This window comes from Propithecus coquereli, unplaced genomic scaffold, assembly GCF_000956105.1.
Source record: "Propithecus coquereli isolate 6110/MARCELLA unplaced genomic scaffold, Pcoq_1.0 Scaffold351, whole genome shotgun sequence".
Classification (NCBI taxonomy): Eukaryota; Metazoa; Chordata; class Mammalia; order Primates; family Indriidae; genus Propithecus; species Propithecus coquereli.
Genome location: NW_012149186.1, coordinates 449400 through 471730, shown reverse-complemented (window position 1 = coordinate 471730; position 22331 = coordinate 449400).

The following is a 22331-nucleotide window of genomic DNA, read 5'->3' as shown; positions in this document are numbered from 1 at the left end:
GCAACTGAGCCACGTACCAAGGCTCCCACATGTCCTAAATCTCTCCACTTCATAGATTGGGAACCTGAGGTCAGAAAGGTTCAGTGCATTCCCCAAGGTCCCAGAGCTGCAAGCAGCATCACTGACATTTGAGAGTCGAGGCTAAGGAAGGAAGCAAACAGGTGGCCCTCATTGACCTAGCCTCCCCGTGGGGCTCTGAGGGACAGAGAGCCTCCTTCTCTGAGTGTGGACCAGCCTCCTGCTCACCTGAGCTCAGCCTCAGGGCTCACCTGGACTCACCTGCCCTCTTGCCCTCTCTGACCAAGGCAGGGGTGGCTGGTCATAGACTGATAGTCTTGGAGAGCCCGATTCAGCATATGGGCAGAACCTGGTCAGTCCAGCCTTGGGGAGGCCCACTGCCTGCCCTAAGCATTATGGGGAAGCCCCGGGCTTGGGGCAGGGTGACCCTGGTGGAGAGGGGAGCTGGCAGAGGTAAGGAGGCATATGTCCTGCCAGAGCTCAGGCCACCTGAGAAGCAAGGTCATAGACCAGTTATTGGACCCTGTCTGTCCCACAGCTATCGGGGACTCCACTGAAGACACCATGCCAGGCCTCCTGTGCGCAGGCACCGGTAAAGGCTCACTCTCTACCCAGGCTTGCTGGGGGAGGTGGCACAAAGCGTGGTGGAAGGAACAGGGTTCTGGAGCCAAAGTCAAGTTTGACTCCCGCCCTGGACACTTCTTACCTGGGTCTCTGGGTAAGCGAGACAACCTCTCTGAACCCCTTCCCCATCTGCAAAGCGAGGATAGTAATATGCTGACTCCATTGGTCTGCGAGAAGGTGAAGCGGGGGAAGTCAGGTCAGCACTTAGCTAAGTGCCTGGCTTGCAGTAAGTGCTCTGTGCTCATCCCCACGGCCAGGATGTTCCATTTGGGCAGCAACCTTTAGCAGGAGCCTGGGAAGTGCTTGTGTACTCTGCTTTGTCTTGTAGCAGCCGCAGCTGGGGCAGTTTTGGCTTCTCAAACTGGGTTTCCTGCACATTGAAGAAAAATTCTGCATTGTAATTTACGTGATACATTAAAAAGTAAGCCACTGGGATGGCCACCTTACAACTCCCAGGTTATCTTAGTGCCTGAGTTCACGTGTGTGTTTAAAATTGAGTTGACAGCGACTGGCAGAGAACGTGACTGCCTTTAATGTTTAGTATGTGGGGCCCTGGTGGAGTGAGCCATTGGCCAGGTGACTGGGTGGGGACCCACAACCCTAGGCAGTAGTTTGGAACACGTCACCATCAGTGAGCTGACTGGCTTCCGTGAAATTTGGGTCCCATGTAGGGCTCCAGGGTTTTGGAGGCCCCTGGAAATCAAAGTGGCCATGAGTGTCTCTTGGAGGCCTCTGCTCTGTGAGCCATCAGATGCCAGTGGTCACAAGTTCTGCCAGAACCACACTGTAGATCATTTTTAATTAGTGTTCTTGGGGGACCTTTTGCCCCCCAAGCAAAACAAAGTTGTTGTAAGAATTGGAAGGCTATATATTGTCTTACGTGTTTAAATATTGAAGTCAATGCTAGAGTCTAGGGATTGTTTCCACTTTCTTTTTGAAAAACGCTTCCCAGGACTGGAGGAAGAAACACTGAGCTAATTCATGTGAGTGCTGAGCCATCCTGACTGTAATTTGCAGTTGTGGCCATAAGATGGCGCCCTCAGCACACCGTTGTGGGTTACGCGTCGTGGGCTTTCCAACAGCGCACTGGCACCGGGTCTGGGGGGGCCTTCGGAAGGGGAGGGGCTCTGTCACCTCAGGAAGTCCAGGGAGGGTCACCTGTGTAGCACCCACGGGAGACACATGCGTCTGTGGGACTCAGGGTTGGGAACAGGGTGAGGCAAGCGAGGCGTCTAGGGTGTAAATTTTAAGGAGGCCTCACCGGGCTGGGATGTGTCCGTGAGGAGCGGAGCTGGCATTGGGGAGCGGCCCCCCGAGAGCTCGGGAGAGATGACGCCCCGACCTCGCCCCGGTCAGTGGGGCCCGCGCAGCAGGGGCTGCGGCCGGGACGATCAGATGCGCTTTCTGGGAGGGGGTTAAGGGAGACGGACAAGGCGCGGCCCCTCCCCAAGCCCCATCCCACTCTGAGTCCCCGCCAGGGTGAGTGTGGCCGCGGCCGCGGAGAGGCTGAGCAGCGCCGCCCTGCAGGGCCGGTCCGTGGCAGCTCGGGCTCGCCCGGCCTTTCGTGGCTTCTGCAAGTGGCAGCTCCCCCCCAGCCCGAGCTGGAGCTGGCAGCCGCGGTGGAGCAGGCGGACGCCCACCGCGCCGTGGGGGCTGCGGCACCTGCGGCAGGTGGGGCTCTGCCCAGGCCTGGGTCCTCGGGGACAGTGGCGACGCCGGGAAAGTCAGTGCAGCCGGCAGCGTGGCCACAGGAGCTGAACTGCGAAGGGGGCGCGGGAAGCCGGGAGCAGAGACTGGCAGACTGGCAACCATTCTGGTGAATCCGAAGCGTCGTGCTGTAAGAGCGATGCAGAAATCCAGGTGGGTGTTAAAGGCAAGGTGGAACTAATACTCATACAATACAGTAACACATGATATAATACGAAACATTACATACGTATTTTTAATACCACGTCTTCTAAATCTGCTGTGTAGTGTGCATTTATAGCACATCCTAATTTGGGCACTACATTTCCACTGGAAATATTTTATCTGTATTTAGAGTTCACAAAATGTATAGTTGAATAAAAAGAAAATGATTCTCAAGTTGTTCCAAACATATGTAAAACTTTTCAATAAAATGTGTATCAATCTTTAAATTAAAATTAAATAAAAATCAAAGTTTAATTGCTCAGCTGATCCATTTTCAAATGCTCAATAGCCACATACTACATTGGACAGTGTATCAGTAGATGTTTAAAAGCCAAGTATTCATGCTAAAAAAATTTTTTAAAAGGTAACAAGTATAGAAGTAGAATGTATAACTTTCAAACCAGCAGAGGGGGATATAAACAACAACAACGACAAAATCCCAAACAATTCTTCATCAATTTAACAGAAGAAGAAAGAAAGAAAAAATAAAAGAAAATCATGGTAAATAGAAACACAAAATAAGAAAGTAAAAATAAATATAAGTGACATAAGTTTATCAGTAATCACAGTAAATGTGAACAGATTAAGCAAACATATGAAAAGACAGGCATTTAGGTTGCGATTTTAAAAAATCCAATTGTAGCTTTTTGTGAAGAGACACACTTAAAATATAAGAATACGGAAATGTTGAAAATAATGAATAGAAAAAGACATACTAGACAAATAGTAACTAAAAGAAAACTGGTATAGTGAAGTAATATTAATATGATACAAGATAGACTAAGGAAAAAGCTTTATTAGGAATAAAGATCGTGGTTGCAAGATGATAAAAGGAACAATGCACAGAGAAATACAAAAGTCTTGAACCTATATATACCTAACAACATAGCCTGAAAGGAAAGAAAACAAACAAACACAAACCTGTGACATAATGTGAAGGAGAATTTTCACAAAAGTGGAAATTTTATGACAATACTCTCAGAAACTCATAGACCAAGCAGACAACAATAGCAACAAATTAGTAGAGAAATAGAGATTTTGAACAATGCAATAAGAAAGCTTGATACAATGGATATATGTAGAAATCTGTACCCATGGAATATTTATAGAAATTAAACATGTACTGCTTCACAAAAGAGGATTCAACAAATAAGCACTAAAGGATCAATGTTATTCAATGTTCTCTAACCTCAATGTAGTAAAATTAGACATTGATAACAAAAAAGACTAAAAATAAAAAGACAAAATAAGAACACTAAAAGCTAAAAATAAAGAACATACATTCAAACCCTGAAAGATACATTGTTAATTTATGTCTCAAAGGAGATAATGGAATGGAAATTACAAATTATTTAGAATCAAATGCAACACAAAACCACATTTCAAGACTTGTCATTTGCAGCTAACTTGGTATTTTGAGGAAACTTTATGGCATTAAATGTGTATATTAGAAAACAAGAAGGGTTGCAAATTAACTGAGAATTTGAGGAAGTTAAGAAAAAAATAGCATGTGATGACAGTTGAGTTTTTTTCTCCCAATCCTAGCTTAGAAGGGGGTCAGAGAAATGGGTTCTTTGTGTTCTATACAATTTCTAACTGTTGAGGGCTTCCAGCTCTTAGGCTTGAGTCCTTTCTTTCCCAGGTAATCTTATCCATCTGTATCATCTGCTGATGAGTCCCAGATTGATGTCTTCAGACTGGGTCTCACCTCTAGGCCACAGACATCCTTTTCTGACTGCCCTCTTACCCTCAGCCTCTGGCATCTCACACCTCACACGTCCAAACATGTGCCCCAACCTGCCTCCTCTCCACGTCAGGAAATGCTACCACCCACACTAACTTTAAGTGAGAGACCTAGGGGTCATTCTTGAGTTTACCTTCCGACGCATTCTGTGAGTAAGCCTTGCAGTTACTTCTGTTTCCAAAACATATCCCAAATCCATCCATCCTTTTTTCTCCATCTCCACTATTATCGATCTGGACAGGCCACCACCATTTCTTGCCTGGTCTCATACTGGAACTGTCTCCCTGGCTCCCACACAGGCTCTATTATCCCCAGGCCATTCTCCATGCAGTAGTAAAAGGTGAATTGTAGCAGCCATTTCCCTGCTTAAAACACTTCCATGGCTTCTTGTCATGTTAACCCTCATGTCCAAACTCCCTGCCAGATTTTAGAAGGTCTTCCCTGAGGTGTCCTTGTCTGTTTCTCCATTTCATCTTGTCCCTGTCTGCCCATCCCCTCCATTGGCATTATGCTCTGGGTATACTGGTCACTTAACTCCTTTCCTGCCCCAGGGCCTTTGCACCTGCTTCTCTACTTATTGAAATGCTCCCCCCACACTTCTTCAGTAAATACTTTTTACTTTGTTGAATGAAAAAATATATATTAACTTGTTAACATAGGGATGTTTATTCTTATTTCATAGCTGATGACCACAAGGCCCGGAGAGGCTGAGTGTATTTTTCAAGACACTTTTATTAAAAGAGCACAAACCTAATGGTTCTAGAAAAACCCTTGAGATCATCTCTGACTGGATCATCATGGATCATGTGCACAGTCCTGAATCCATCACTGTGATTGGAGCAGAGAATAGTCTCACCTGACAGACCTTGGTCATGTGTCCATCCTACCATGGAGGTGGGAGATTCGGCACCAACCAATCCACAAGGAGTGAGAATGGGTGAGGAGAGAGGCTCCCAAAGCAGATTTGTTTGTAGTAGCTCCAAACTGGAAACAATCAAAATGGTTAAACAAACTGTGGTCCGTCCACGCCATGGATACTACTCAGCAATGGAAAGGAAAGACCTGTGAACACCTGCAATCACTTAGGTGGATCTCCAATGACATCATGCTGAGTGAAAAAAGCCAATTCCAAAAGGTCACATATTGCATTATTCCGTTTATATAACACTCTCGAAATGATCATAATATAGACATGGAAAGCAGATTAGTGGGTGCCAGGGGTTCAGAATAAAGGGGCAGGAGGTGGATGTGGCTATAAAGGGACAGCATGTGAGAGAGCTTGTGCTGATGGGGCAGCTCCGCATCTCGGTGGTTACAGGAGCCCCCACCTGTGACCCAGTGTCATAGGAGGAGACACATTGTGCCGATGTCAGCTCCCTGGTTTTGATGTTGTACCATACTTTTTACGGTATAGCCATTGGGAGAAACTGGGTAATGGGTACATGGGATCTCTCTATTTTTGCAACTTCCTGTGAATCTATAATCATTTCGAAATAAAAATTTTAAAACAGGATATAAAGGAATGAATACTCACTAGTGGCAACATTGCTAATCTATTAGGTATACACATAGAAAGGTCTTGTTATGATGTTAAAACTATGTGAATGCACGTTATTATAATTACACTTTTAAAGATTTCCCTAAAAATTCCAAAGGCAAAATGTGTATAATAATTAATGAATATACAAAATTTAAATAAAAATTATTTGGAAAAAACTAAATTTTTTTTTAATCTTTCTTTTTCTTTTTAAAATTTTTTTTTATTTCATCATATTATGGGAGTACAAATGTTTAGGTTACATATATTGCCTTTGCCCCACCTGAGTCAGAGCTTCAAGCGTGTCCATCCCCCAGACCATGCATACTGCACCCATTAGGTGTGTATATACCCATCCCCTCCTCCCCACTCCCATCTGCCCGACACCCAATGAATGTTATTACTATATATGCACTTAAGTGTTGATCAGTTAATACCAATTTGATGGTGAGTACATGCGGTGCTTGTTTCTCCATTCTTGGGATACTTCACTTAGTAGAATGGGCTCCAGCTCTATCCAGGATAATACAAGAGGTGCTATATCACCATTGTTTTTTGTGGCTGAATAGAACTCCATGGTATACATATACCACATTTTATTAATCCACTCATGTACTGACGGGCACTTGGGTTGTTTCTACATCTTTGCAATTGTGAATTGTGCTGTTATAAACATTCTAGTGCAGATGTATTTTTTATAGAATGTCTTTTGCTCTTTTGGGTAGATGCCCAGTAATGGGATTGCTGGATCAAATGGTAGTTCTACTTGTATCTCTTTGAGGTATCTTCATATTGCTTTCCACAGAGGTTGTACTAGTTTGCCGTCCCACCAGCAGTGTATGCGTGTTCCTATCTCTCCACATCCATGCCAACATTTCTGGTTTGGTGACTTTTTGATAAAGGCCATTCTCACTGGAGGTAAGTGATATCTCATTGCGGTTTTGATTTTCATTTCCCTGATGATTAGAGATGTTGAGCATTTTTCTATAGTAACTGAAACAGCACGGTAATGGCACAAGAACAGATATGTAGACCAATGGAACAGAACTGAGAACCCAGATGTAAAACCATCCTTATATAGCCATCCGATCTTTGACAAAGCAGACAAAAACATACACTCGGGAAAAGAATCCTTATTCAATAAATAGTGCTGGGAGAATTGGATAGCCACATGTAGAAGATTGAAGCAGGATCCACACCTTTCTCCTCTCACAAAAATCAACTCATGGTGGATAACAGACTTAAACCTAAGGCATGAAACTATAAGAATTCTAGAAGAAAATGTTGGAAAAACTCTTATAGACATTGGCCTAGGCAAAGAATTTACTAAGAAGACACCAAAGGCAATCGCAGCAACAACAAAAATAAATAAATGGGACCTGATCAAATTAAAAATCTTCTTCTGCACAGCCAAGGAAACTATCACGAGAGCAAACTGACAACCTACAGAATAGGAGAAAATATTGACATGATACACATCTGATAAAGGGCTGATAACTAGAATCTATATAGAACTCAGGAAAATCAGCAAGAAAAAATCAAACAACCCTACCAAAAAGTGGGCAAAGGACACGAACAGAAACTTTTCAAAAGAAAATAGACTAATGGCCAACAAAACTAAATTCTTATTGTAACTTAGAAATATAAACTAAAGTAAAAATTAAACTGTTGGCAATTCTGGTATTCATTTTCCATCTAGTGGCCAGTGTGAAAGAATCCATGTAATACTTTACGTATGTGACATTATATGTCTAGAGCTACACATATGCATTTAAGAGTGAATGAATTGTTTAATGATGTAACCCATTTCCAGCATGCCTTGTAAACTACTGTGAATATTGCACTGATGTATAAGCATCTATGGTACTGTGAATTTAAACTCAAAGAGAAGCAAGAAAATGGACACCTGGTACTACTGAGAAATGAGATTTTTTATGAAGAACCTACTATATTCAGGTGATCTGAAAGAAAGGGTTTAGAAAGTTAATTAGATTTCTGACCAGTGCTTCCATATTTGTTTCCTCTCCAGACACTGAGGCAATGCTGCTGCTAGCAATGGCACAACATATAAACCTAAGCTGAACCTACAGACCAAATCCATGACACTTGGATCCAGTTGCTTTTTCTTTTGAGGACATAATTAGAAAAAGAGATGAGGTGCCTGGACAATGCTAGTCCAGTGAGCATATGTTTAGGGTTAGGGCCACAGGCCATTCGGGGCCAGCACTGAGCACACATATGGAGGCACAAAGGTGCCCTTCCATGCATTCTTTGATAGATGTAGGCTGTGCATGTTTGGGTTCTTATGGGCCCTTAAAGTGTCTTGGGCCCCTCTTGTCATCCTGGACAGGTAGCATCTTCTGTCAGTGCCTATGTGGGCATGCAGACACTTGTGTCTCCACGGCATATGTCACCAGGTTCACACCTTCCCCTTTAGCAGGCTCTCAGAGGACATGGAGGCTTCCCTGTTCACCTTGGTCTCCCCATTCAGGAAATAGCACATAGGTGCTGGGGCTCAGAGGCTTTGGGGGCAATGAGCTGGGCAGGCTTCTCTGTGGGTCCACTGGGTGGGGAGCCCTGCAGGAGACCTCTGGGGTTGCTGCTCCTGGGCCAGGGAGGTGCTGCTGTAGTTATGCCTGGGACTCAGTGCCACTCTGAAAAGCAAGGCCAAAGCCTTCAACTAATGCTGCTTCCAGACCAGCTTAAACTAGTGTTACTTTTGAAAAAATGTTTTCTTCTCCATTTTAATTCATCGAGTTGCTCTAAAGATGGTCCTCCAAATTCCTTCTCTCACAGTGTGCTCATGCCTGTTCTCCCATCAGGAGGTGGAAGTGTTTCACCCTTCACTATCACCCTATGTGATAGTTCTGCATATAGATCCTAAAAAGCCTGGCAACTTTGCTTCCTCTTTTTGGAAGTCAAGCTGCCACATTTTACAAAATTTTCACTATCTACCGAGTGATAAGAGGCCTTGTAGGGAAAGAGGCTACAAGGAAAATCCCCAAGACACCAGTCATATGAGTAAAGCCCTCTTGAGTCTTTCAGCCCCTCCCAGGCCCAAGTGAATGCAGCCAGATGACCCTCAGCTTGTGCCATGTGGAGCAGAAGAACCACCCAGTCAAGCCCTGCCTGCTTCCTGTTCCACAGAATCATGAAAAATAATAAATAGCTGTTATTTTAAGCCACTGTATTTCGTTATATAGCAGTAGATATTTGAAACACTCTCCAGCAAAACTTGGGAAAAATTTGACTGTCAAATGTTTGATTGAGCACCTACTGTTTGCTAGGTGTGTGCTGTGGACTGGGGCTTCAGAGATAAACAAGAACGAATCCCTGATTCAAGAGATCACTAACCAAAATTAAGGAGGCAACTATAACAGAGCTATTTGCAGAATGGATGAGCTGTAGGAAAAGTGTGGGAGACTGTAGGTGACTGTAGGTGACTGGGGAGGAGAGAGAATCCTCTACCAGAAAGGCAGGAATGAGGACAGACATCTCCTCCTGTTCCACCACCCAGCAACAACTCCTGGGGACAGTTGGTGACATTTCTTTCCAGTATTTTATCAGTGGGTTGATTTTGCCATAAATGCAACAACAGTGCCGATTATAGATGATGTTAAAGACTCAATATGCACCGCATGCTGTGAACCATTCCATCGCTTCCCTCACAACCACCCACATCGGAGGGTGTTGCTATGGACCCATTGTACTGATGAGAAAGCTGAGGCTTGAGGAGCTGTAGGTCAGGCAGCTGAGGAGGCTCAAGGCAGGACTTACACCCAGATGCCCCAACCCAGAGCTGCTGCTTGCAGACTGCTTGTCTGCTTTTTAACTTAAGGTTATAAATCAAGCATTTCCTTACAGTATTAAAAATAACCTCTTAAATGGCATATTACTGACCATATGCTATATTATTTTAAAATCTCCCAAAATTGAACCCTTCAGATGATTTCCAATATGCAGAGAGCAACTTTCTACATAAAAGTTTGCTTTTGTACTTATTTATGTCCTCACATTTTCCCATCATTTAAAAAAGGATTCAAGGCAGATGTATAAAAAGGCTTCTCAATATTGGGTCATTTCCTTAGGATGGATTCACAGAAGGGTGAATATTAGTAAAATACTTTAAGTTTGGGATTTTCTGTGAGAAATAGCTAGAATCCAAAGGCAATCAATCTCTGTGGGTGACACAATCACATCCACCCTGATTTAGAGCAATTATTCCCATATTTAATAGTTTCCCCAGGAGCACAGAGAGGTACTTCTGCAGAGGACTGAGCCAGTTATAATGCAACTGCCAGTAAATTTTTCCTCAAAACTTGAAGTGAACCTCTGGCTGAGGTTTGAGAATTTAAATGTGCTCCCTGGGCTAGTACCTCAGAAGGCAAGGGCAGAAAGCAGAAGTGGCTTTGCCTCCCACACCTCTTCCCCATATGTCAGAATTGGGCCAGCCCCTGTGACACCCCTGGGGCTGGCAGCTTCCCAGGGTCCCTGGTAGGCCCTACCGTTGGTGGGTGGCTGTGGGTTGTTTGGGCCACATGTTCCATTGGTAATTGGTGGTGGGGAGGGGGGCACCTTTCTTAAGGAGCAAACATTGCCACTGTCCTTGCCTTCTCCTGGCCTGTGTGCCCTCACAGCCACAATGTCATCCCAAATGTCACAGCTGCCCAGAAGCCAAGAGAGGGAGGGAGTGGCAGCCCCTGTCTAGAGGCTCTGAGGGATTACCTGCCCCTTGGGTGGCTGTTTCCCAGCTTTTGCTTCTCCGTGGTGAGTCCTGTGGCCCCTGGGACCATGCTGGCCCAGAGCAAGGGAGGAAGAGGTGTTTCTCTCCATTTCATCCTACTTTCTTGTGTGATGTGGTGGTAAGGTCAGACAAGCCTCTGAGACAGTGGTGTGATGGCAAATGCTTATATCTATCTATCTATCTATGTATGTGTATTATAAATTTTACTGATATAAAGGATGTGTAATACACATTTTACAGATAGTAATAAAACATGCAATACTCTTTGTTGTGAATTTAGTTGACTGATTCTTACAGAATGCTTTCATTGATTTTTGCCAACTCTTATATCTGTAGCCAATCTATGCTCTCAATTTAACCATGATTTGACAAAGGGCATTATACCCTAATCTACAATGCTTTACCTAAATAGTGATGAAATCTGATATATAACCTACTGTTAATGATTTCTCATTCTTGTATAGGTTATATTGATTAAATCGAAGCCACCTTCAAGTTCAGCATTCTATATGCTAGAAATTCACTCATAGCACAATTTAAGTTTAATCTACATTATTAACATTTCCTCTACCACTTCCTGAAGTTTAATGAACAAAATGATTAACCAAGCCCTGTCTGTAGCATTTTCCAATTTCCATGGTGGAAATTTTAAGCTCCCTTCATGGCCAATTTTAAGCTACTAACGTGACATCAACATGACATCACTACATGCAGAGTTAAGAGACATGCAGTAACCACCAATGATAGAGTGTTTCTGCCCCACAGCGACAACAGGTATGCCTTACCTATTTAGGTATTAGCAAAATGTAGCAATTAGTGTGTATTTTGAGTATTTATTACCTTTGTTTTTAATGTAACTTATTTAATTATAAGTTCATATAATTTAATTTTAAAGTTTTAATGACATAGGAGTATTTTTCTTCTTTGCGTAATCACATAGAATTTTAATACTACAGTATTATCTTTGAAGTCACAGTATTGTCAATGCTATTTATTAGTTTCCTAGTTTTTAGAGTTGACCTATAGATAAAGCAAGTAAGACTTTAGTTAACTAACACAAACATTTTAAACCATGATGATGTAAAAATAATAACATAAGAAAGAAAAATAAGAGGAAAGAAGAATAACTACACTTAAGATATGAAAGCATATCTTGATACATAAAAAAGTAAATGTGCTATTTAAAGTCATGGAGGGAATTATTGGAAAGATATATAAAAATACAATGAGCAAAGTTAGAAAGGCAGCATTTAGAAGAATAAAATAAAAATATAATTACAAATCAGGAAGGAGTAGTGGAAAGGAAGAAGGAGATAGTGTAAGCATACTGATTTTCTTTTTCTTTTTTTTTATGTCTGAGGGTCCAAAGGTAGTATCTAAAATTAATAACTCCTGAAGGGGTATTAGTTAAAATTATAATGGTAACTGTCAGAGATATAAAAACAACTGCTCTTAGTGATTATTTAGGCAAGTGGAAAATGGCCATGACAAAATGGAAACTACTTTTTACGTTCTTATAAGCTAAATTTTGTGTGCCATGTGCAGGTATAATTTTATAAGTAAAAAAAAAAAAAACCCAACACAACCACTATTAAAAAAGCAAATTCTGCTTCCTCCAGCCTGGACCTCATTTACTTTGTAGTAACCCCCTTTATGGTTTACTTTGCTTTTGACATGTACACAAGCATCCAGAAGGCCTGAAGTCGCATTTAACACCTCTCTCCAGTTCCTACATCCTCCACCTCCCCACCCCCCTGCCAGCTAGAGGCATTCTCTTGTCCCATTGGGGAACCACCACACTTTGTGCCTGTCTGTACCACAAATAATTCACAATGTGCTGAACTTTGCTTTTTCTTTAATCCTCATTACCCCAAATTTATAAATGTGAAAAACAATTCACATTCGCAAAGATGTGGAATCAACTTAAGTGTCCATCAATTCATGAGCTGATTTAGAAAATGTGGTGTATACATACCATGGAGTACTACCCAGCCATAAAAGAATGAAATTGTCTTATGCAGCAATTTGGATGGAACTGGAGACCATTATCCTAAGTAAAGTATCTTAGGAATGGAAAAACAAATGCCACATGTTCTCGCTAATAATTGGGAGCTAATCAATAGGCACACATGGGCACAAAGAGATGTAAAGGTCATTGGAAAGCAAGCAAGAGGATGGGAGGGGTAAAAACCTACCTATTGGGTACAATAAACACTATTCGGGTGATGCACATACTAAAAGCCCTGACTATAAAATGTATCCATTTAACAAAACATTCGTACCCCCGTAATAGTTTGAAATAATTAAAAAAAAAAAAGAAGGCTCGGAAAGGTTCAATGCCTTGCTCAGAGTCCTATAGTTTAGTGGCTTAAATTGGCAGGTTCCTGCTCTCTGCGACAAAGGATTAAGACAGTTAAACCAGTATCTCCCAGTGCATCGAACCCTGAAATGGGATGCCCCCTAAATAAGAAGTCAATGCCTAAGGTTCCCATCTTGTCTCACCATCCCCTTCAAGAGGGGAGAAATTGCAGTCTGGAGAGGGGCCTTTCATTCCGCAGTAATTTAGGACAGGGGAAGGATGGAGAAGGCACTTCCCTCTAGTCTGGCCCTGGAAGCCTCTGGAAATGCACTCTGCAGACAGTCACTGATGTGCCCTCTCAGGCAGGGCCCTGGTGAGAAGGGGACGGTACCCTGACCTGCCAGCGTCACAGTCTTATTCTATTTAATTCTCATGTAAACAAAATCTGTGTGAAACAGCTGTGATTTTCCTCATTTTCAGATAAGGAAACGGTCTGAGTGCAGTGAAGTAATGCACTTGAGATCCTTGTCTGTCTGGAAGCTTCTCCTTTCCCTTCCTTCCCGCGGCCCAGCAAGGTGTGGCTGGTCCATGTGCTGCCCTTCCTCCTGGGAATGGTGCTCTCGGCAGGGTCCCTGTGGCCGCCTCTCCACCACCAGGGAACAGTGCCTCTGGTGCAACCCTGGCGGCTGAGCTCCTAGTCTAGCTCCGAGTACCGCTGAGCTTCTCAGGCAGGGGTGTTTCCTGCAGGGCGTGTCCCGGAGTCACGCCTGAGCGAGGCCCATCGGGCCCAGGGGCCTGTGGGCAGGGCAGCCTCTGAAGCGTGGAGCCGGCCCCACCTGCAGAGAAAGCTGCTGTCTGAGGGGGCTGTGCAAAAGCCAAGAGGCTGCAGGCACCGGCTTTGCACCCTGTGATGGTGGTGCGGGGAGCCAGGGACAGGGAGTAAGGCACTTCTCTTCCTTTGCACCATCTCATTTATCCTCGCGGGAGCCCGAGGGGAGGCTCCTCCACAGAGAGGTGACCTAGCTCGAAAGTCCAAGAACAGAAGCTGGGCTGCTCTGTCCACTCCCCACCCCGCCTCCATGTGCTGCCCCCCGGGGAGCTGCTGACCTCACTCTGCCTCTGTCCCCGCCAACCCCAGCTCTTAGGCTGAGAGGAAGTTGCATTGGTCCCCTTACCTTCCTCCAGTGCCAGGTGTGGCAGCATCTCACTCAACCTGCCCCGCTCCTTTCTGTCCCCTTTGGCAATCTGGGTCTGTTCATGACAGGCTGCAAGGTGGCCCCTTCAGGCAGGAGCGTCCGGCCCGGGTGAGGCTGTGAGGAGCACTGACCAGACTGGCCATCCCGCACCCCTCGCCAGCAGCCAGGGGATCCAGGTGTCCCGGCCTCAGGCGATTGTTCTGTCTGAGGGCTGACCCGTGCTGACCCACAGTCACCGGTCACCGGCAAGATCCCACCTGGGCCACATTTGGTTGGTCCAGGTGTTCACAAATCCAAACGAAGGTGCAGGCGCAGGGAGCAAACTCTCTGGCGGGCTGGGCCTCGTGTGAGAGAGAACCCGGAGGAGCCATGTTCTGCCAGGAGTGCTGTGGACCCGGGCAGGGAACCTGGGCCAATGCCGGGAATGAGGCAGAGAGAAGAGGCGGGGACAAGAGGAACGACACCTCCTGCTGGTTTGGCTGGAGGCCTACGCACCAGGCATGTGGAAGGAGCACCGAGCCTCCGCCAGGGGGCCTGAGGACACGTCTCCTGCCCAGATCCGTCCTTTGGTTTCACCAAGGATGGTGGAGAAAAGTCTTGTCTCCAGAAACTGTGTCTCCATTCTCTGCCGGCCTCCCGCTGAGATGCGGGAGCCACCAAGCCCAGATACCTCGGCGGCGGGGTCGTGCTCCCTTAGCACCTGCCCAGGGAATCAGTTCCGGTTCTCGGCTAGGCCCCGAGGAGCACACCGGGTCCTACGGCGCCATCTTCCCTGCTTCAGCTTCCTGGTTCCCACCGGAAGCGCGGAGCACACTCCATCCGGGACTTCACGCCCTGAGCGGGAGCCCGCCTGCGCCGTCCAGGAGGTCTCCTCGCCTGTCCGTCTTCCCTGGCGAACCCTCAGCGCCGTCTTCCTCGCTCCTCGTCCTCTCCGTGGTGGGGGAAGGAGTCGTCCCACTGTCCTTGAGGCGTTTGATGCTGTTCCTGTTTCCTTTCTTCAACTCGAAGGTAAATTCTCAGGCCCTGCCTGTGGAGGAGTGATCTGTACCTAATACATGTTGAATGTGGCCTTTGGAAATGGAAAACAGCCCCTCCGGGATTAGGAAGGATTTGGGGAGGGCCACCCTTCAGAGGTCTTGACGCCTCTCTACTGTGGCCTTGCCACGCTGTCTTGCTGCCATCTTGGTCCAAGACTCAGTCGGGGCCGCCACGGGGGCTCTGGATGCCACAGAAAACGGCGTGTGCCTCGCTGCTCCCTCTGCCTCTCACTAGGCAGCTGCTGCAGGTGTGGGTCACCTGGTGTGGTGGCCAGAAGCAGCTCGCTTCTCCCACGGCACCAGCCCACGAGTATATCTGAAATGAACTCGTATTTTACTTTGGTCTCCCCCGAGGTTCCAGCTCTGCCAGCAGCCTCTGGGGCCACGTGCCTCACTAGCCAGCTGTGCCCACTCCTGCTGGAATCACTTGGGCCCTGACTCTCCATGTTGGCTCCCCATCCTTGAGCCCAGCGTCTCCTGGGACTACCCTGCTGGGTGGCCATGACCCCAGAGCCATGTACCCACTATCACCTGATGAATGCTTCATGGATTCTCTTTTTTCTGTAGTGTTTGTATGGTTTTGTTTTTTACTTGTGAACAATGGGTTCACTTGGCTTTATCGAGTTATGAGACACTGATCTAATTTTATTTTTTTGTGTGTTCTACCTGGTTATCCCAACATCCCTTATTAACAGTATATCTTTCCCCACTTATTTGAGAGGTCACCTTTGTTTATACTAAATTTTCACATGCAATTGAGGCTATTTCTGGATGTTCTGTTATTTCATTGTTCTCTGTTTATCCATATCACACTCTGTTTCTTTGCTAGAAGATTTAAAGTGTATTTTAATTTCTGATAAAACTAGTCTTCCCTTCCTTGCTTTATAAAAACCCTTTTTATTCTGGGAAAAAAGTGAACATCTATAAAGTAATCATAATAGTATAATGAACCCTTATGTACCCATCATCCAACCTCAACCTTGATCAACATTTTGCCATTTTTGTTTCATTTATATCTTCACCCCTTCCCCATTTAATTATTTTTATAGTTTTTCAATGCAAAATTTTTGTGTATCTTGATATGTACATATCTTGACTACATGATTTTGACAAATTGCTCCACCTGTGTAACCCATACCCCTGTGAAGATATTAAATATTTTCATCACCTCGGAAAGTTTCTTTATGCCTTTATCCTTTACCCCCTTCCCTGGGCAAGTACTGTTCTGATTTTTTTTCATCATAGGTTAATTTTTCCTGTTGGAGAATTTCATATAACAGGAATCAAAGCATGTACTTTTTGTGTGCAACATCTTTCATTCAAGCATGTCTGTGAGATTCATCGTGCTGAAGTGTGTATCAGTAGTTGCATCCTCTTTATTGTAGAGTAGAATTCCATTATATAAATATACCATGATTTGTTTATCCATTATCAATTGATGGACATTTGAGTTATTTCTGTTTTTTAGCTTTTATGAAAGCTAAATCTGTTGTGCATGCGTAATCTTTGTGTGAATATGTGTTTTCATTTCTCTTGGCTAAGTGCTTGGGATTGGCATTCTAGTTGCTCCAGTTACAACATTTAATGTTGATGGTCTTTTACATTTTAGCCATTCTAATCAGGTGTGTGGAGGTATCTCAATGTGGTTTTAATTTGCAGTTCCCTGATAATTAGCAATGATGAGCACCTTTTCATGTACTTCTTGGCCATTTGTATATTTTTCTTTATGAAGTGTCTATTCAAGTCTTTTGACTGTTTTTAATTGTATGGTTTATCTTTTAGTTACTGAGTTGCTGGAGTTCTTTGTGTATTCTGGATACTTCCTTGGTCAGGTATATGCTTTCTGAATATTTTCTCCAGTCTATGAATTGCCTTTTCATTTCCTAACAGTGTCTTTTGATTAGAAGAAGTTTTAAATTTAGATGAAGTCTAATTTGTCAGTCTTTTCTTTCATGGTTATTGCTTTTGGTATCTGTCCAAGAAACCTTTGTTTACTCTCAGTTGCATAGATATTCTCCTATGTTTTCTCTTAGGAGCATTATAGCTTTAGCTTTTATGTTTATCTCTAAGAAATAAAGCAATCCCCATCAAAATTCTAATGTCCTTCTTGACAAAAATAGAAAAAAAACCCACTAAAAGTCTTATGGAACCACAAAAGATTCCAAATCTTGAGCTAAAAGAACAAAGCTGGAGGCATCATTACCTGATTTCAAAATATGTTATAGAGCCATAGTAATCAAAACAGCATGGTACTGGCATAAAAACAGACCCATTGACCAATGGAATAGGATAGAGCCCAGAAATAAACCCATATATTAGTGGTCAATTGATTTTCAGCAGAAGTGCCTTGATTTATTTTCATTATGAATATCCACGTTGTTTCAGCACCATTTTGTTGAAAAGGCTTTTGTTTCTCATGAATCTCTCTTTTCAAAACATTCCCTCGCCTTCCTTATTGCCATCCCCATTCCACTTTCATGTCTGCTGCTTACTGATATCCTCTCTGGTCCTATGAGATCTCCCCCAAAGTTGAGACTCTTTAGGTAGGACCTCATTCCTGGCAATGCTGTATTGATGATGTGATGACTAAAGGCACTCAGAGTTAAACTGAAGTTTCAGCTCTCTATTCCTACTTCCCCAAAATAAAACCGTTTTGGCATGACAGGTGTGTGGCTGTGCATGGTGGCTGAGATCCAAATGGTGTGTGTGTTGGCCATGAACTCCCCAAAGACAGACTGGATCTTCCTACCCCAGGCATCTTGCATAGTGTCTGGCATATGGTGGTGTTGAGGAGCAGAACAAATGGAAGTATAACTCATGGGAGGCCTTATCCAACACATCGCTGGAGCTCACTTCCATAGTGATGCCAGCATTTATTCTCTCACACACCAAAGATAAATGCCATTAGCCTAAGGGACTTGTTCTTAGGCTGGAAGCTCCTTGAGGAAGGCATTCTCATCCATTATTTGTGCCCTCAGAACCCAGCTTAGGACATGGTTCTAGCAAATCATTATGTTGACTGAAATGGGATGGCTGAACAGCCTACATTCATTTGGATGGTGGCTCATGATTCTTTATCTTCTCAGTGGGCTCCTTTTGCATCAACACTACCAATATGGAGTTGGACCTTCCAGCTATTTTTGAAAATTAGGAAAGAATTTGCCCATCTGTAGTTTCCAATCCTGTCTCCCTTCTGCAATGGGAGATGTCACCAGTGGTATTTACCATTTCTCTTGCGGGTGCCAGGTGTCCTGTGGGGGTGTCCTCCAGTTGCACTAGTACTCACATTCTCTGTCTCCGAGGAAATACAGTCTGCTGGTTGGAGTCCCTCTCTTTTCTAGAGTTCATCATGATCCTCACAAAGAGTGTGAAAAACACAACCAGCTCCAGGGAATCTGCTTTCTCTCCATGTTTGTTAAAAATGTCCCCTTGTTATGTAAACAATCTTCCTTCTTCTTGCTCCCAAGATGGTGTAAAAATTACATTGTAATAATAAAATGGGAAAGTGTTTGTAATAAATTAAGTGAAAAAAACCCCAGCAGGTTATGAAGCAGAATATATGTCACTATTCTAATTTTTTAAGAACAAAAAAGTAAGTCCAAAGATATATACTTTAGTAAACATGGAAAAAAAGACTGAAATATTATTCTTACATGGTTATTGTTCTGCGTTAGGGTATTAGTGATTTTTATTTTATTCTTTAAACTTTTACATACTGTATAAAATTAACATGCTTTATTTTAAAAGTTGGAAAAACATTTATTTTAAAATTATGAACTTTTTTGTATGTTGTCCTGAGTATAGGTGGTAAGCTCTCTGAAGAGATTATGGGAGAGACAGACGGCCTGCAAAAGTGCATTCTCCCCAGTGATAGGACTATGGCTGGCACACACTGGCCTTTGCTTCCTCACCTTCCCTGCAGTTAGGCCCTGTGGTTACAATGGAATGTGAGCTAAAATGATGCAGACCACTTTGAGGCTGGCCTTTGATGAGTGGAGGTGTGTCTTGTCTGCTCTTTTTCCTCTTTTGCTAACTGGATGCAGATGACAACAAAGCTCTTGGGGTAAAAGGAGCTATGTTCCTGAATCACTATATGAGAACCACCTGCCCTCTTGAGACAGACTGCTTCGCAGCAAGGAAATGACCTTAACCAAAGCTTTGCCTCATTCATCTTTGTTTCTTCACGGCCAGGCTGGGATCTGGCACACAGTAGACGCTCAGTGCAGTTTCTTGCTTGGAACTAAACTTGGACTTTCCTGACATCTTTATCACAAGCTACAAATAAAATACGTACCCTTAATTTATCACAGTTTACTTAGATTTAATAAAATACTATTTCATGTAAAATGTGAGAAACTTGCGACAGTATGCTTCTATTTTATGCCCCATTTTTGGTGCTATTGTTGTCAAACACGTTATATCTATGCGTGCTGTAAATTCTGAAGTACAGTGCTGCAATTTTTGCTTTAGATAGTCATAATCTTTTAAAGAAATTAAGACAATAAAAAGTACATAGTTTGTGTATATTTACTCACATATTTGCCTTTAATAGTACTCTTCTTTCCTTCCTGTAGATTCAAGTTTCCATCTGGTATCTTTTCCCTAGCCTGAAAACTTCCTTTAGAATTTCTTATAGTTCAAGTCTGTTGGAGATGAATGATCTCAGCTTTCATTTATCTGAAATAAACTGATTTTATACTCTTTTTTTAAAGGACATTCACTGGCTATAGAATTATTGGTTAACATTTTTTGTTATTTTCTTTTAGAATGTTAAAGATATCTTTCCATTGTCTTATGACTTCCATTACTTCTAATAAAACATCAGCCTTAGTTGTATTTTTGTTCCCCTATATGTAATATTTCTTTTCTGACTGATTTTAAGATAATATCTTTATTTTTGATTTTCAAGATTTTGACTATGATGTGCCTAAGTGTGGTTTCTTTCCATTTGGTGATACTTGGGTTTAACTGAACTTACTGTATCTGCAATTTGCTGCTTTTCAAGAAATGTGGGAAATTTCAAACATCGTTTCTTCAAATATACTTTTCTCTTCTCTCTGAGCCTTCTCCAAGGCTCCAGTTACACCTGTGTTATACCATTTGATATCATTCCTCTCAAAGGCAGCTGAGTTTGTGTTTATTTTTCTTCAGTCTTTTCCCCCTCTGTATTTCAGATTGTGTAATTTTTATTAATCAGTCTTCAACTTCATTAACCCTTTTTTGTAGTTACCAATCTGCTATGGGCCCATGAGTAAAAAATTCACATCAGATATACTTTTCAGTTCTAGAAGTTACATTTGAATGTTGTATAATTTCTATAAGAAAATATAGAAGATATTCTGATATTTTCTACAAGAAAATTTGCTGAAATTGCCATATTTTCTTTTAAGTCCCTCAATATATTTCTGAGAGCTGTTTTAAAGTCCTTGTGATATAATTACAAACATCTGGTTATCTTGGCATCTGTTTCTATTGATAGCTTTTTTTTCTTGTTATGGGTCACATTTTTCTGTTTTTTCAGACTTCTGTTAATTTTCATTGTATGCTGGATGGTGTGAATGTTAGATTGAAAGGAGACTGCATTATATTGAGTTTTGTTCTGGATGGCAGTTAAATTGCTGACATATACTTTTGGTTCTTCCAGCTTTGCTTTTATTCTTTATTAGGTTGTGTTAGGGTTCTCCAGAGAAACAGAACCAATAGGAGATATAAATATATACATGTATACATATATACGTAATGTACATATGTTTATTTATTTATTTATTATAAGGAATTGGCTCACATGACTGTGGAGGCTGAAAAGTCCTGAGATCTGCAGACAAAAAGCTGGAGACCCAGGAGAGCCCATGGTGTAAGTTACAGTCTGAGGGCAGAAGACTGATGCTGCAGCTCAAGCAATCAGGCCGCTGACCTTGCCTCTTGCTCAGCCTTTTGTTATAGTCAGGTGTTTAACTGATTGGCTGTGGCCCACCCACATTAGGGAGAACAATCTGCTTTCTCAAGCTACTACTGATTCAAATGATAACCTCATCCAAAAACACTCTCACAGACACATCCAGAATAATGTCTGACCGAATGTCTGGGCACCACGAGGTTCAGTGAAGTTGACACATAAAATTAGCTATCACGTAGGGCTATTCTATTTTACTTTTGAACTTGTTCCAAGTTCCTGGCTTATATTCTAGGGTGTGATTCTTATTTCTCAGGTGCACCCTTTCTGAGGTGTAAGATGAAATCCCACAATGCTCAGTGAGGTCTCTCCACTCTGAATGGGATGGAACTCCAACATTCCTAACACTGCCCACTCTCTGTTACCTCCTTCCACTCTCAGCCTTGGGGCAGATGACCTCTGCCAGGTCTCCTGGAGTCTCACCACTGCATGCGCAGGAACTCTGGGCCAAGGGCACATACAATGAATTTTTACAAAACACACTCTTTTCCTGCCCTGAAAATTCCAGTCCCTTCAGCAGCTTTGAACTTCTCTGACTTATACCTTTTCGATTCAGTGAGACCACTGCCCCTGGGGATCCATCTCCCTGCACCATGGCAGGAAAAGTGACCCTGGGCAGAAAGCCAGGGCAGTTTTGGTGCTCCCTTTGTGTGCTTTCCTTTTCTCAGGGATCATAGTCTTATGCTATTCAATGCCTTAAACCGGTTGTCTCATATATTTTAACTATTTTATAGTTCTTCTCAGTGGGAGGGTATATCCTGTACCAGTATACTGCCATAACTGGAAGCAGAAGTATAATTGCTATTTTTGGACTTTTTTAAAAAACCAGAGAATCTCACATTTCCCTTCAACAGAAATACATTTTTACATGAGCAGTTTGTAGTTTCCCTGGCTGGTTCCATGTCTTAGCTTGGGCAGCTCTCTCAATAATAATAACTTGCATTTGTATAGCCCTTTTTAGTGCTTAAGAACTCTCTTGCAAATATTATTTGATTTATTCCTTACGAAGCACATTAGTCTTATTCTACAAATAAGAAACAGACCCAAACATCTGAATTGTCTCAATACAGTAGTGAGAATTTCAACCCCAATTTTCTAACTCTGAATTTAGTATTCTTTACCTGTCTACTGCTAGCTGCCAAGCGTGGTGGTGTGGTGAGCGGATACACATCCTCTAGGGGGGCTCCCTGAGCCTCCCTCCCTGGCAGACTCTCCGTATTTCCTCTGTGAACTCATGGGCATGGAGTCCTGTCCCATGTAGTCTATGC